The sequence below is a fragment of the Limulus polyphemus genome, unplaced genomic scaffold (assembly GCF_000517525.1).
Source record: "Limulus polyphemus unplaced genomic scaffold, Limulus_polyphemus-2.1.2 Scaffold972, whole genome shotgun sequence".
NCBI classification, from domain to species: Eukaryota; Metazoa; Arthropoda; class Merostomata; order Xiphosura; family Limulidae; genus Limulus; species Limulus polyphemus.
Genome location: NW_013666582.1, coordinates 18958 through 32232, shown reverse-complemented (window position 1 = coordinate 32232; position 13275 = coordinate 18958). Strand labels below are relative to the sequence as shown.

At 34.6% G+C, this 13275-nt stretch overlaps 1 protein-coding gene across 3 annotated transcripts in view; it reads right to left on the bottom strand.

The window, feature by feature from the left end:
• The window catches only part of LOC106461494, a 77974-nt gene that overhangs the window by 47282 nt on the left and 17417 nt on the right, over nucleotides 1-13275 (bottom strand). Inside the window, exon 1 of one of the 3 annotated variants that reach the window (XM_022388471.1) lies at nucleotides 3171-3232. The exons of the other annotated variants lie outside the window; for them this stretch is intronic. The gene's annotated coding sequence lies outside the window, so the exon portion shown is untranslated. Of the gene's footprint in view, nucleotides 1-3170; nucleotides 3233-13275 lie in introns of those variants that run through there. 3 annotated transcript variants of the gene reach the window in all.

Genomic DNA, 13275 nt, shown 5'->3' with positions numbered 1-13275 from the left:
AATTAAGTGTATCGTACAGTTATATTCGGAAAGAATAAACCAGTTTTATTAAGTAAGGACTTGTGTCGCTAAAGTTTCGTCGGAACGAAGTTACGGAAAGTTAATTAACAAACGGAGACGTAACAATATTTTGTTTGTTTTTTGGATTTCGCGCAAAGCTACACGAGGGCTATCTGCGCTAGCCGTCCCTAATTTAGCAGTGTAAGACTAGAGGGAAGGCAGCTAGTCATCACCACCCACCGCCAACTCTTGGGCTACTTTTTTACCAACGAATAGTGGGATTGACCGTCACATTATAACACCCCCACGGCTGAAAGGGCGAGCATGTTTCGTGTGACGGAGATTCGAACCTGCGACCCGCATACTGCGTGTCGAACGCCCTAACCACCTGGTCATGCCGGGCCTAGATATCTTTTAAAAACACTTCTATGAATAAAAGAACTGTGATGCTAAAGCCAATAACACCAATAATATTTGTTTCTAACCGTTATCTAAACTCTAGTTTTTGTCGCGTAATCCTCCGTTCCAGGGAAGATTTCTACCTTAGAATACAAGAATCTCTTGTCATTAAGATAAGAAAACCAGCTCCTATCATGAAGATAAGCTTACTATCAGTGAATTTTCAATCGTGAAAACGTAAAGAAAAGAACAGAAGGTGAACTTAATCATTTGTTTTGGGGAATCCAACCTCTTGTTGGTAACACTCGACCAGGAGAAATAAGACTGGGTCATTGCAGTGGTGGTCTTTAAGTTATATGTGTAGTGTTTCAAGTATGTATTTATTTCAGTAAATCTACTTAAATATAGTTTTACTGTGGTGGGAAAAAGAACAACTAAAACAACACATACAAATTACAATTGCGCTTTATAAACAAAAGTATTGTGTTGGTTATTTATCAGGGATAAGCCAAATGAAGTCTCGAAGCCTATAAAGATATTTATACTTTCATAACCCAAGAGTAAATACAAGATCAAGCGAGAAACAATACACACAACCACTTTGGATATAAATATATACGTATTCCTCGTAATGTTTTTACTATTGAGATTGTCCATCAGAATGACTAAGTTTTGGATGAATATGTAAAATGTAATTAAACCATTTTTTAGCGATTCTGGTATGATCATTAACATATAACTTAAACAAAGACTTATTTCGTATAACACACTCCAATTAAGGTCCTTTTGTGAATTTTGTACTGGCATTGGGAACTATGTTACTGGCCTTTTATTATTTCATTATAAGATGTACAAAAAAAAAGCAGAGGCATCAGACGTATAAAAAAGGAATTTCTAGGGTCTATAATATTGAAAAAAGTCCGGTATATTTATGTGAGGGCAGAGAAATCTCCAAGATCCATTATCTGACCTAATACAACTAGCTACCATTATGTAAGATTGTCCATTTCTTGAAGACCAATTTTCTAATGTAAAATCTATAAGTAGAGGACGCAGAAAAGTTTCAGCCATAAACCAAATCATCTACAATGAACTGAGAGGGAAAGGAATGAACAATATTAACGTGTATGCTTTCCACCTAACGAAGTTTATCATCAACCGCCTGTAGTTGATACATGAAGCCCAGATTTATCTAAACGATTACCATAAACCCAATCACAGTATATTTCACAGTCCTGTTGCCGGGGGTGGAGGTTGTGAGTGAAATGGACACTAAACTGTCTTCTTACATAAAAATATAATTGTTGTATGGTGTTTATGAGTGGCACAACAATGAGTTAAAATACAAAGCTCCAGATAAAAACAAAACAAGAGTATAATATCCCGTTTCAAAAAATATTGTACCACTCATTGAATTATGATAACCAGTTCTTCCTCTATTGAATATAATGAAAAATATAAAAAGCTACAACAATCCAACAAAGGTGGTAAAATGTTATATAATATTCAAAAAGAATCATCGTTATATGAATTTTGCTTTTCATGAAAAAATTTTCAATCCTTATTTCAATTGATTAACAACATCCTTGGGTAGAAAAAATATTAATGTATACCAGTTGTTTTAAAACTCGTTCGTGGAACCCCGGGGTTCCATCAAGGGTCATCAGAGGTTCCCCACAAAGATAACAGGAAGGTTTGTTTTTTTCAATTATTGAGTGTTAATATGTCGGGGACAAAAAATTTTTAGAAAAAAATCATGTCAGTTAATATTCAGCATAATATTTGTGTAGATTTATTTACAATTTTACATAAAGAATTCTGTTACGAACTTGGTTACTTTATAGTAGTCTTTAAGGGTGGGTTATGAGTTGGAGTTCCGGGACGGAAGAAATGCAATAAGAGAGTTCAGTGGCTTCGTAAAGTTTGTAAACCACTGACCCAAATTATACTTCTGTAAATACAGTAACACTGTTGCTTTTTCGGTCGGCCCTTCTTCTCCTTCGCCAACAGATAACACATCTCATTACCTCATATAAACATTAACTTAAAGAATACATGGATGTCTTTATCGGTTTGTCTGTACACTTTCAATATCCAGTTTACTTTAACATGTCCAAGTACTAAAAGTAAGCGTCTGGACATAATTAACATTTTAGTTCAATAAAACAAGTTAAACCTTGATTATTTGATCCTATCCAAGTATGTGGAAATAGGGAGAAAAGCGGGGGTCAAAGTTACCCTAAAATGTGTATTAGTTTCCTCTGTCGCCCACGCATGGACCCAACGAACTATACTTGTACTTACTGTTAAAGCTGGTTCACTTCCTAAATATTACAACATGTGCGCCCACAAGATGTAGAGTGTAGCCCCCTCATTTGTTTTTAATTATCTAGCCCACCTCATCGACTTATGCTTGGGATTCAATACTAATTATACGTGGACACTTAAATTGGTTGTACGCGAGGTCTCGCACGTGCCGTGACTCAATGTTACATAAAACACTTAACATCTAAACACAGCAATATTAATCTATTGGGCATACACACGTTCAGAATTAAAACAGTTCATGTGCCCATTTTCATTTACTAATTTAATTTATGATACATAATGTGCACCATGTACTAATCTTAATGGAATATATAATTATGAGTAATAAATATAAAATGTATAAATTCATTATAATGTGTTACATACACTCATTTATAGACGGACAAAATGGAAATCAAATTATATTTGTGCTTATAGCAAAGCTTCTAAAGCCGCCCCCTTACCCAATTTTGAGCTTCTGACCAGAGAGGGGGAAAAGCACTCAGTCAGCACGCTAATGGGTCGACTGTTACTCTTATAACCCACCCACAATTTAAAGAGCAGGAAATATTTTGTGTTATTACAGAGATTTGAACTTGCCAGCTCAAAAATCCAGAGCTCTACAACAAGGCCAACCTGCACCCTATGTAAAACTATTTCATCACTACCATGAAATACCAGTACATTTCTCGTAATGTTTCGATTTTCAAATTGCAACTTCTATCAATGGTATACCACATTTGCTGTATGCTTGAGATGACTGTTTTGTTGGAAGATGAATCGCCGTACGATGAGTCGTGTTCCCGAGGGAATGAATGACATAATGAATCAAAACCTGTTTGTACTTGTCAGCAGTCAGGGTGCCATCAGTTTCGTTTAGCTCGCTGAAACTGTTGGCCGAGATGCAGCTGAAATTGTATATGGCTGAACAATTCGAACTTGGATTCACCTGTCAAGAGCACACATCTCCAGCTTTGCTGATTTCACTCTTTGTGGTCCAATGTCCATTTCAACCTTTTGGTTTGGTCAAATTTTCTCAGCAGCGGGTTTATAGCAGCTACACGTCCATTGAGACCACTTTGAGTTAATGTTCTTGAACTAATATTCACATCCATATTTACAAGGTCTGTCTTGTAAAAACCCCAGATACTTTTGGAGAGTCTCTGTTTCCAACCTCAACCACTTGTATTATAACTGTGCCAGTTTCAATTACCTTTTTGAGTTGTGCATACAACGTCTTAGTGTAGTGCTACAAAAGTTTACATTAAGTATCCTTGGACAACCAAAGATTTGATTTCCACACGCTTGCCATGCAGTATTTCAGTTGTAGCCCTCACAACAGCATAATTGCCTATACTTTCATAGCTTTATACTGGTGTGGCACTTTCCAATTGGTGATTGTTAACCAATCAAAGTGTAAACTATCAATGCGTGACTGTACTCTGGTGTAGTTAATTTTCACGCGACAAAGGAGACATTCCCGTAATATTCACTTTTTATACTTTTTTCCTTCACAGTTTACATAATTATTTCCGATACTGCATTGTATACATAATACACAACATCAAAACACATTGGTTTAAATCCGACAAGGATGACCTACACCTTCAGTCCACACCACGGATCGGTACCAAAATTCTAGCGTTGTAAGTCCTCAAGCGTTTTAAAATATTAGTTTTGTTGCGATATTCCTTTATACTTAGTAGCCTCAAACAGTTTTGTAACATATCCTTCGCGAAACGGAACAAAACGAGCCCTTTCCACTCTATCACTCTTGTATCCTGTCTTACTGATAGACGATGCATTTCCGGCTCTGTACTCGGTCCTACTCCGAGATAAAGGTTTCTGCATCTTTTGCCCAACTGGTCTTACTTGCACGAAGAAAAGCCTGCTGCATATTTCATAAAGGTAATTATATCTTTCATCCTTTTGTTGTGTATTTATATTATGCTTCCATAACCAAGCCGAAATGGCAGAAAAACTACTATCACTGATTTGTTTGGCTGACAATTTTTTTCTGAGGTTCGATCCTGTCTGAAACTATTTATACACAGCTAACCATATACAAAATAAGTGTAGTTTATATAACAATTAGAGAAAGATAAGAGAAAATCCGGAGAGAAAAACTTAAAGGAAAATTATTACGAAACGAATGAAATATTCTCAAAAGGAATAGGAAAGGGAAAAAAAAAATGTTACGATTCACAAAAATAGAGGAAAAATGACTGAAGTGGTTTGTTTTACAGGTGTGTACGTATATAAGCTAAATGTTTTTCAGAGTAATAAGTACGTGTTTCACGCTCATGGACAAAAAATTGTAATTATACTCCAACAAAACCGAAAAAAAAATATGAGCAGTATTTTCCTTTTCAAAAACGACACTAACAGAAAATATAGAGATGAAAGTTACATATCCATTCGAGGAAATGCCATTGACGACAAAAAAAAAATCGACTTCGAATCAGTGCAAGTGTCAATGTTTTAGAAAACACTTTCAAGGTCAATTGTTCTTCCATTCCTCGACCAATCAACGAAGCTGGACACTAGCGAACATTTTTTAGTTCCCACAAGCCTAACAACAGAGACTATTTCAATCGCCTATTGGGTAGAAAAATTAATTTCCTAAAACAAGAAAGAAAGAAAGAAACAGGTTTCTAACCTAAACTGATACATCCAGGTATGGACGTAAAATACAAGTAAACAGATTTTTGTACTTCAACAACATTCTAACCTAAACTAGCACATCCAGGTATGGACGTAAAGTACCAAGTAAACAGGTTTTTGTACTTCAACAACATTCTAACCTAAACTAACACATCCAGGTATGGACGTAAAATACCAAGTAAACAGAATTTTGTACTTCAACAACATTGTTAACAAATACCTAAGTTGAGACTTGAATCTTCTATTATTGTAGCTTTTGGTATAATTTATAAATGCGCCTTTTGTCTTCGAGAAGTTATTGTTGCGTATCTGCTTGTTTGTTAATTTCCCGTAGAATTTTTTTCAGAGAAAATTAAGCGATGCAAGTCCTTTCTCAATTAAAACTAGTTTACTCTTTCTCGATACAACTTTGCAATACACAGAATTTCCACAGTCAATACGTTTGCAATCTCGATAACAAAACACACTTTATATCCAGAAATATATATACATATACAAAATATATATTAGAAAACAATGGAAGTAATAGTAATCAACGGCGTCCGCAGAGCGATCTTCCACTTATGCTACATCTTCATGTACTAATAAAAAAAAGAAAAATGTCCGATATTCCAGGGTTTTCTTATGCGTATCCACAGGTGAATCTTATTGATGTTTTTGGTTATAATATATATAATAACATGTGCATAAATTGTAGAACTCATTTTTAATATTGTCCATCGCCAGTTGTCCTGCTCCTGTGCCTAACAGTACGGTGTTACTCATTGAATGTAACCAGAAGCAACAGTAAGCTTCAACAACTGATAAACTATAATTACATGCTTATTTTTTTTTTCTTTTAAATCGAATATAAATAAGGGTAGTATTTCCTTATGTGCTGTTCTTGGCCTTAAACGCTGTTACTTTACGACACTCTCTTTCTCTTGCATTCACTCTGCGAAACTTTATTCACCCTCGTTTTGCAATAATCACAGTAATGAAGAACCTGTAGTAGTAGAAGAAGAAGAAGAACCAATAGAAAAAGGTCTGGTTAAATTATGGGAAAAGCACGTAATCTAGTACAATAAAATGTTGTTGTTTATGGCTAAAAACATAGGTTAATACAGAGATTGAGTACCACACATTAAAACGATTTTGAAGCCTCACCATGTTGTTTCAGTTATGTTGCCATGTCTGGTCATTCTCTGACGACCGTGCATACTAACAATAGCCCTGCAGCGTAATATCCACGATAAAGGGTCCCGTCATAAGGTTGTTATATCCAAAGCATACGTCTCCTCTTTACATAAGCCATCTAGTGTACGAGATCAACGATTTCCCAGCACCCATTTTAACAGTCTGATCGCACAGAAATCCATAAGCGCTGCCTCTGGCGACCTGACCGGCACGTCTTCGTATGGAATAACATCAATACCCGTTTATTTTTTCAGTTGCTTGAAATATGCGACGATTGAACAGGTATGTCGCGAAAGTAACTCGCAATACTTTTCCAGACGGAGATCCTTCTTGATTATGTTGCACACTGTTGCCGGGAGCACGCGGACGGCTTTTACTGACGACTTTTGTGTTCGAGGATTCTTAAATGTTACATTTTGATTAACTTGACTGAGTATGACTAGTTTCAGATCTCTTTCTAGGTCGTCCTGGTTCAAGTTGATTCATATTTATTTATTTATAACGCCATTCAGTACAAGAGATATTCTTGTTTTGAAAATTCTAAATTCCCAAGCTGAAAACATCTTTATGATCTGAGTGCATAAGCATTTTACATTAGAAATGACCGTTAAAAACCTTTCACAAAATCGATAAATTTTCAGTGGCATATTCTACCTAATATAAAACAATGTCAAAATGTAGTCTGATACAAACCGTCGTTCCATGGCGATTTTTTGTACTAGCTGTGGTTGCTACGTGACTTAATTTGCATATTCAAATTCGTTTTAATATAACGTACACAACCCTCTTCCAATATTTGAAAAGTATGTGTTCGATAGGTTGCATCAACCGATGATCTTAAAAATCTGAATTGTCTTAAGAAAAAATGAGCTAAAAATACTTAAGATTTTATCTATATGTAACAGTTTTCGTATAAAGTACTTAAGTTGCACTCGTAAGCCCCTGCCATTTTGAAACGTTCTGTTAAACTAATACAAGTATACTAGATGTACTTGCGCAGGGTCCCTGAAAGTGTTCTCTTTCAAGAGTAAATAAAATCAAAATTAAGAGAAACCAATGTTTTTATTTCTTACTTTTTGAGTTTATATGTCATGCTGTGTTGTAGCCTACAGAGTGCAAAATTCTTCACATGATTCATGGCATGCGCAAGTTTTACTGACGTTCACGACAGTAAAAATTGCAACGTTAAGCGTTACTTATGTGACGTTATTTTAGTGTCTACTTACTGACTGACAGACAACACACCATTGTACAATGGTGCGAGTGGTTAAAACAGGCAGCCTTCGGCCCTTTTTTGGGGAAATTACACAATCTAGCTAAGCTATAACGAGAGTGACAATATTATTTTAGTAAAGACTATCAATGTTGCCATGATTCGATTTCCATCAAAAGGCAAAATCCAATCGAACGTGCTCTTATCAATAATTACACGATCATCCTACAGATCTGGAATAGAAGGGACTAAAAAGGAAAAAGCTAACGTATTATGCACCTTCAACGAAGACCTTGCGTGCCTAACCTTTTTCAGGGAATGTCGAGTAAATTTACTAAGCGGTTTCTCTGTCTTGTTTGATCAAAATTGCTTTCAATACTTTGATCGTTGTGTAGTATCAGTCACACAGCCATCATCTGCACAACTTAAAATTTTCTTCTACTTAGGGGTTTGGCGAGAAAAAAAAAGTAGAATGCATTGATAATCGATCGCGGAAAAGTTGAAGTTTTTTGGCCAATAACATACGCTCCTAAGATATTGACCAGGAAAAGAAAGTTATTTTATAATAAAAAAATATATTTATTAAAAACAACAACAAAAAAAAACCATCAGAAGACCACGTGCAGTCACAGCTTTAAGTAGAACGTTTTTGAACTACTGAAGCCCAATACGGTTGACTATAGCGATTAGACTGGCGTTTTGGTAGGACTTGTGTCACATATTACTGGCTTGGGCTTAACTTCGTAACAAAACTCCCCATTAGGATTGTGAAGAAACCTAAACGGTTTCAGCTTTAGCCGTGCATCTCAAACTTTGCCGCAATGTTTAGAACGAAAAAGTGAAATAATTTTCTTTTTGCTTCCTCATGTAAAATTGGGATTTTTATTAACGAGTTCATGTCTTTGGATGATTTAGTGTAACAGTTCTTGATGTAACTGAATCGTATGAGCCCTTGTGTGGATAACATATAACATTCTCTGTTGCTCTCACTCACAGGTTCGCAGACTTACAAGGATAAAATTGGTTTCGGGAAAACTTGTTTTAAATATTATATCCACAATCTCTCCATATTCTTAAAGCTTTATTTTTAACTTTGCGGTAAAATGGGCCAGAAACCAATTGAGGCCAGATAAATTAAGATTCTTTTTAATTCATCTTGACATTGGGAAAGAATGAGCTTATAATGGTGTATTTGCTTATGATAATCATAAACTAATAAAGACGGCTCTCATGCGACTAAAAAAACTTCCCAGATTCTCTGAAAATCGCTCTTTAATGGATATATTTATTGTACTTATCTTCAAGTGGCATATCCTTGTTTTCATATCACTTCAAGTTTTTTCAAATCCGTTTTATATTCTCCATCAAAATCACAAACTGTGTAGATTTTTTTAAAGGGGGAACAATCCAAATTACTTTTGGCCTCAAAAGGATAATAATTGTTTCATTGTTTACCTTCTAGGAGTAGTGTCAAGTTTACTAAATAAATAAATACTGTATTAAAAGCATGCTATAATGAGTGTGGCAATACTTAGACGTCCACATTTTAACCGGTTACGAGTCGATTTAAGCCATTTCGAAACAGTATTGAGATGTTAATCGTTTAATAAATGCAACTAAGAAAAATTTAAAAACGTACGGTAATTGCAGGTCTTATATCCATTTTCTTTCAGCTTGACAAATACTGTATTCGCTCTATGATTACTATATGAAATATATATCTAGCACTGTATAAAATGTAAACACTATCAATTAAAGATCCGAGCAAACACAGGACAGTTCTGATGCATTACATAACCACACATTACAGCAAAAATGTTAGAGCCCAAAAGAAAAAGAAATATATAGAGAATCTCGTTGTCCATGGCCCATATTTACAAATGTAAAAAAAAAAAAAATACATGCATAAAAATGTAAAGTAAATACTTCGAAAAGGAAAATACACAAATAAAACAAACAAGTTTAGACATGAATGAAGTCTTGCGTATCAGGCCATCTTCTATAATAACCTATAATAAAAGCAAAATATCTCATTACCCAGATATTTTTAGTGAGTTATTTGCACAACGCTACTGTGACATTCGTTACAGAGTCGCGTGACCGGAACCCACATAATACATTATTTACTGTGCAATCATGTTGAAGATTGGCACGTGTTTCGTTCTCTAATTATATTATTCTCGTACACAGAAAAATAAGAGGGAATCCTCAATAGCTGCGGCACTTGAAATTCTTTAGGCAGGATTAGAGTAAATTGATGCACGAGACCTTTTTAAACTTTTTATTAGCTACATTTTTGGGCGCTAGTAATACCAAGCGTGGGGTGCGTGTAAATCCGATTCGATTATTCATCAGGATCTCTACGAGCCTACCATACAATTGAATTCATTTTAAACAGGATTAGAGTAAATTAATCTATGAAACAATGAACGTGATCAAATATACTAATCGAAAGGGTTTGATCTCCTGAGTCCAAAACTGTAATCAGATCTCAGATCGGTCAAGAGATGAAGGAGCTATGAGCCATGTGACGGATTTATTATTATATATTTCTTTAATATCAAAGTTTGTTTAGATTAAGTTTATATTTAGAAATATGCATAGCTTAGTGTTAAATATGTATTGCGAAACTCCCGCCTATTCTCCAAAGTTGTAGAAGATTCTCGAGAGTAAGAGTCAACAATATATGTATGTACGTAAACGCTTAAATGTAGCTTTATATTGTTACATAATCTGAATTTTCTAGAAACTCTCCACACGCCTATAAATATAACCAACGCGACGCGACAAAAGGGAGTATCCATTCTTGGTTTGCTATAGTCAGTATGCTATAAACTTCGGAAGCTATAACTGATTTTTATAACGCTTATCAATCGAAAAACTTAAGATATTTGACTAGGAGCATTTACAAAATTTGAACACTAGAAATCATTTAACTTCAATGGATTCTCATCGGACATTAATACTTTCACGAAAACATTATATAACTTCATCGTGGAAAACTTAGCGTGTGTGGCTGGTGAATAACGAAGGAAAAAGCTAGTTAGCTCCCCGTTAAACGAATCGTACTTACATCAACTCGTAATTAATTCGCTCATCTTGAACCCTCGATGAGATATCGAAGAAGTTCCAGACTAGAAATAAGACTTTATATTGCTTGTAAGTTTGTGAAACTTTTGTTTATAAATCATTGTTTGTAATAACTATTTAAGTTTGGGAAACTTTTATTCATAAATCATTATGTCTAATAATTATTTGTAATAACTGTTATTGTAAATTGTATTGTTGCGTGTGTATATGAAAACGTATTTGTGTTAAAAAAAACTATCAATCTTGTTGGCAAATATCATAAACTGACTATATATCGGCTTTTACTTAACTGCTAAATCCAAAGTACAATTTAACTACTAAATTTAAATTATCATTTAGCTCAGTTTCAGACCATTAGAAATTCTGATACGTAACAGCCAGACGTTTATACTTGAAAAACTCAGCCATTCTATGAGTTGCTATGTCGTGGCTAATATTGCACACAGTTACATTACATTTTTCCTTAAGCGACAGAACTTCGAATGTGCGAAATCGATCTCTGAAATAAAACCATTTCTCCAAAATTTCCAAAAGATATGGCTTAATTACACTTGCTTTTCTCGGATATTTTGAGACGATGATGTTCTACATATGAAAATAAAAGTACTTAGCTATCGTGAAAACGTTACCCTCGAAGGATCCACAGAAACTTCAAACGGTTTTTAAACTTTTTTTTATTTTGACAATTGTGCTGTAACCTCTTTCATGGTACGAACATCCTTACAATGCTTCTTTTCTCGTTTCAAACCTTGAATCGTTCTAATAGCTAGATTTCTAGTTGCCTCTATGTTTAGAAAAAAATGAATGGTTGGCCGTTTAAAGCTATGTATCCCATTCCAAGAGCGTAATTACATGTTCATAGTTTAAAGAGAAGAGAAGCCGAAGTTAGAATAGAGGGTAATAACACTGTAGTCGAAACAGAAGAAGAATCTTATGATTACCTATGTGAAACCGGTTTTGAACCAGTAAAACTTATCTTCTCTTAAAATTGCTAGCGAGTAAATTAAATTTATTTGATTTTTAGCTTTTTTCAGCGCATTTTCCCTAGAAGTTAGGTACACATCACGACTGTTATGCTCTTAGCTTTTCTTATGTCTTGCCGGATCTTCTATGTGCCTCAGAATTATATTGCAATGCACGTTCACAACTAACGCTTTGGGCTGTACTTTGATATTCGAAAGATCAATACTGTCGAACATTATACCTTTATTGTGTGTACAGGAACGTTACACGGCACTTATTTTCACCCCACTCACTATATAGCACTGGGTTAGTAAAATAACTACCTGAACCAATAATGTTATCCTTTCTTTACGATATACAAATTGTAAAGGCAAAACAAGAGTTGATTGTGATTAACTCTTAGTTCTTTTCCATTGTATGCTGTAGTATTTAACTTAGTAACAAATTCATTACAACTCCCTCCATAGAAAATTAAAAATTGTCTAACGCCAATTTTTAACTAAGATATTATATATATATATACACACACACACACACACATATACATTGGCAACAATAAATTAAATATAACACATTATCCAAACGATTACAAAACTTCAATAATAATTACAGTGTAAGACACAACCAATACAAATCACCTTATGATAATAAAATTACATAGTACATGAAAGTACATCATTACAAATGTTATCAGCCCTTATGATATGGATTATCTTCAAACCATATTCTCACAGTGATAAAGTGCAATTTAACAACCTAATGTTTTTTCTTTTTCGTTCTTCCTTTTTCTTCCTTTCTGTCTTTTTCTTTCTTTTCTTTGTCTTCCTTTCTGTCTTTTTCTTTCTTGTCTGTCTTTCTTGTCTGTCTTTCTTGTCTGTCTTTGTCTTTCTGATTAGATATCCCATAGTGGGTTGATTGATTTAAAGAAGTTTCATCCTGACTGTAAGAAGATTTCGAACGATAGGAGCTGGATTTTAAGAAGAATCCTCAACTTTAGCGGATTGAACAGATACAGGTTTTGTTGAGATGGTAGGAATTTCTTTTTATGAAAAGTGGTTTTATGCGTCAAAGTGCAGTCAACAGAAAAAGCGGCTGCTTCCTGTAGTGTTTCAACTTTCTTTTTCATCCAAGTAAGTTTTGAGGTCGTCACGGGCACAACGTTTAAATTCCTCGATTAGACATAATTGTCTTAGTTTGACGAAACTGTTGCCAATATGCATAGAATTTCAACATTGATCAAAATAAACCTCTTTTTCGTGGGCAAATTCCATATTAGTTTGATTATCTTGTTTGCGATAACCTCTAAACTTTTGGCGATAAGCCTTTGGTACTAACTCGTATACTTTGAGAATAGCTGCTTTAACCTTATCGTAATTCGTATAATCGTCAAAAGAGAGAGCGGCACAAGATTCTTGTGATTTACCAGTTAAGATACTTTGTAATAATAATGACCATATTTCGTT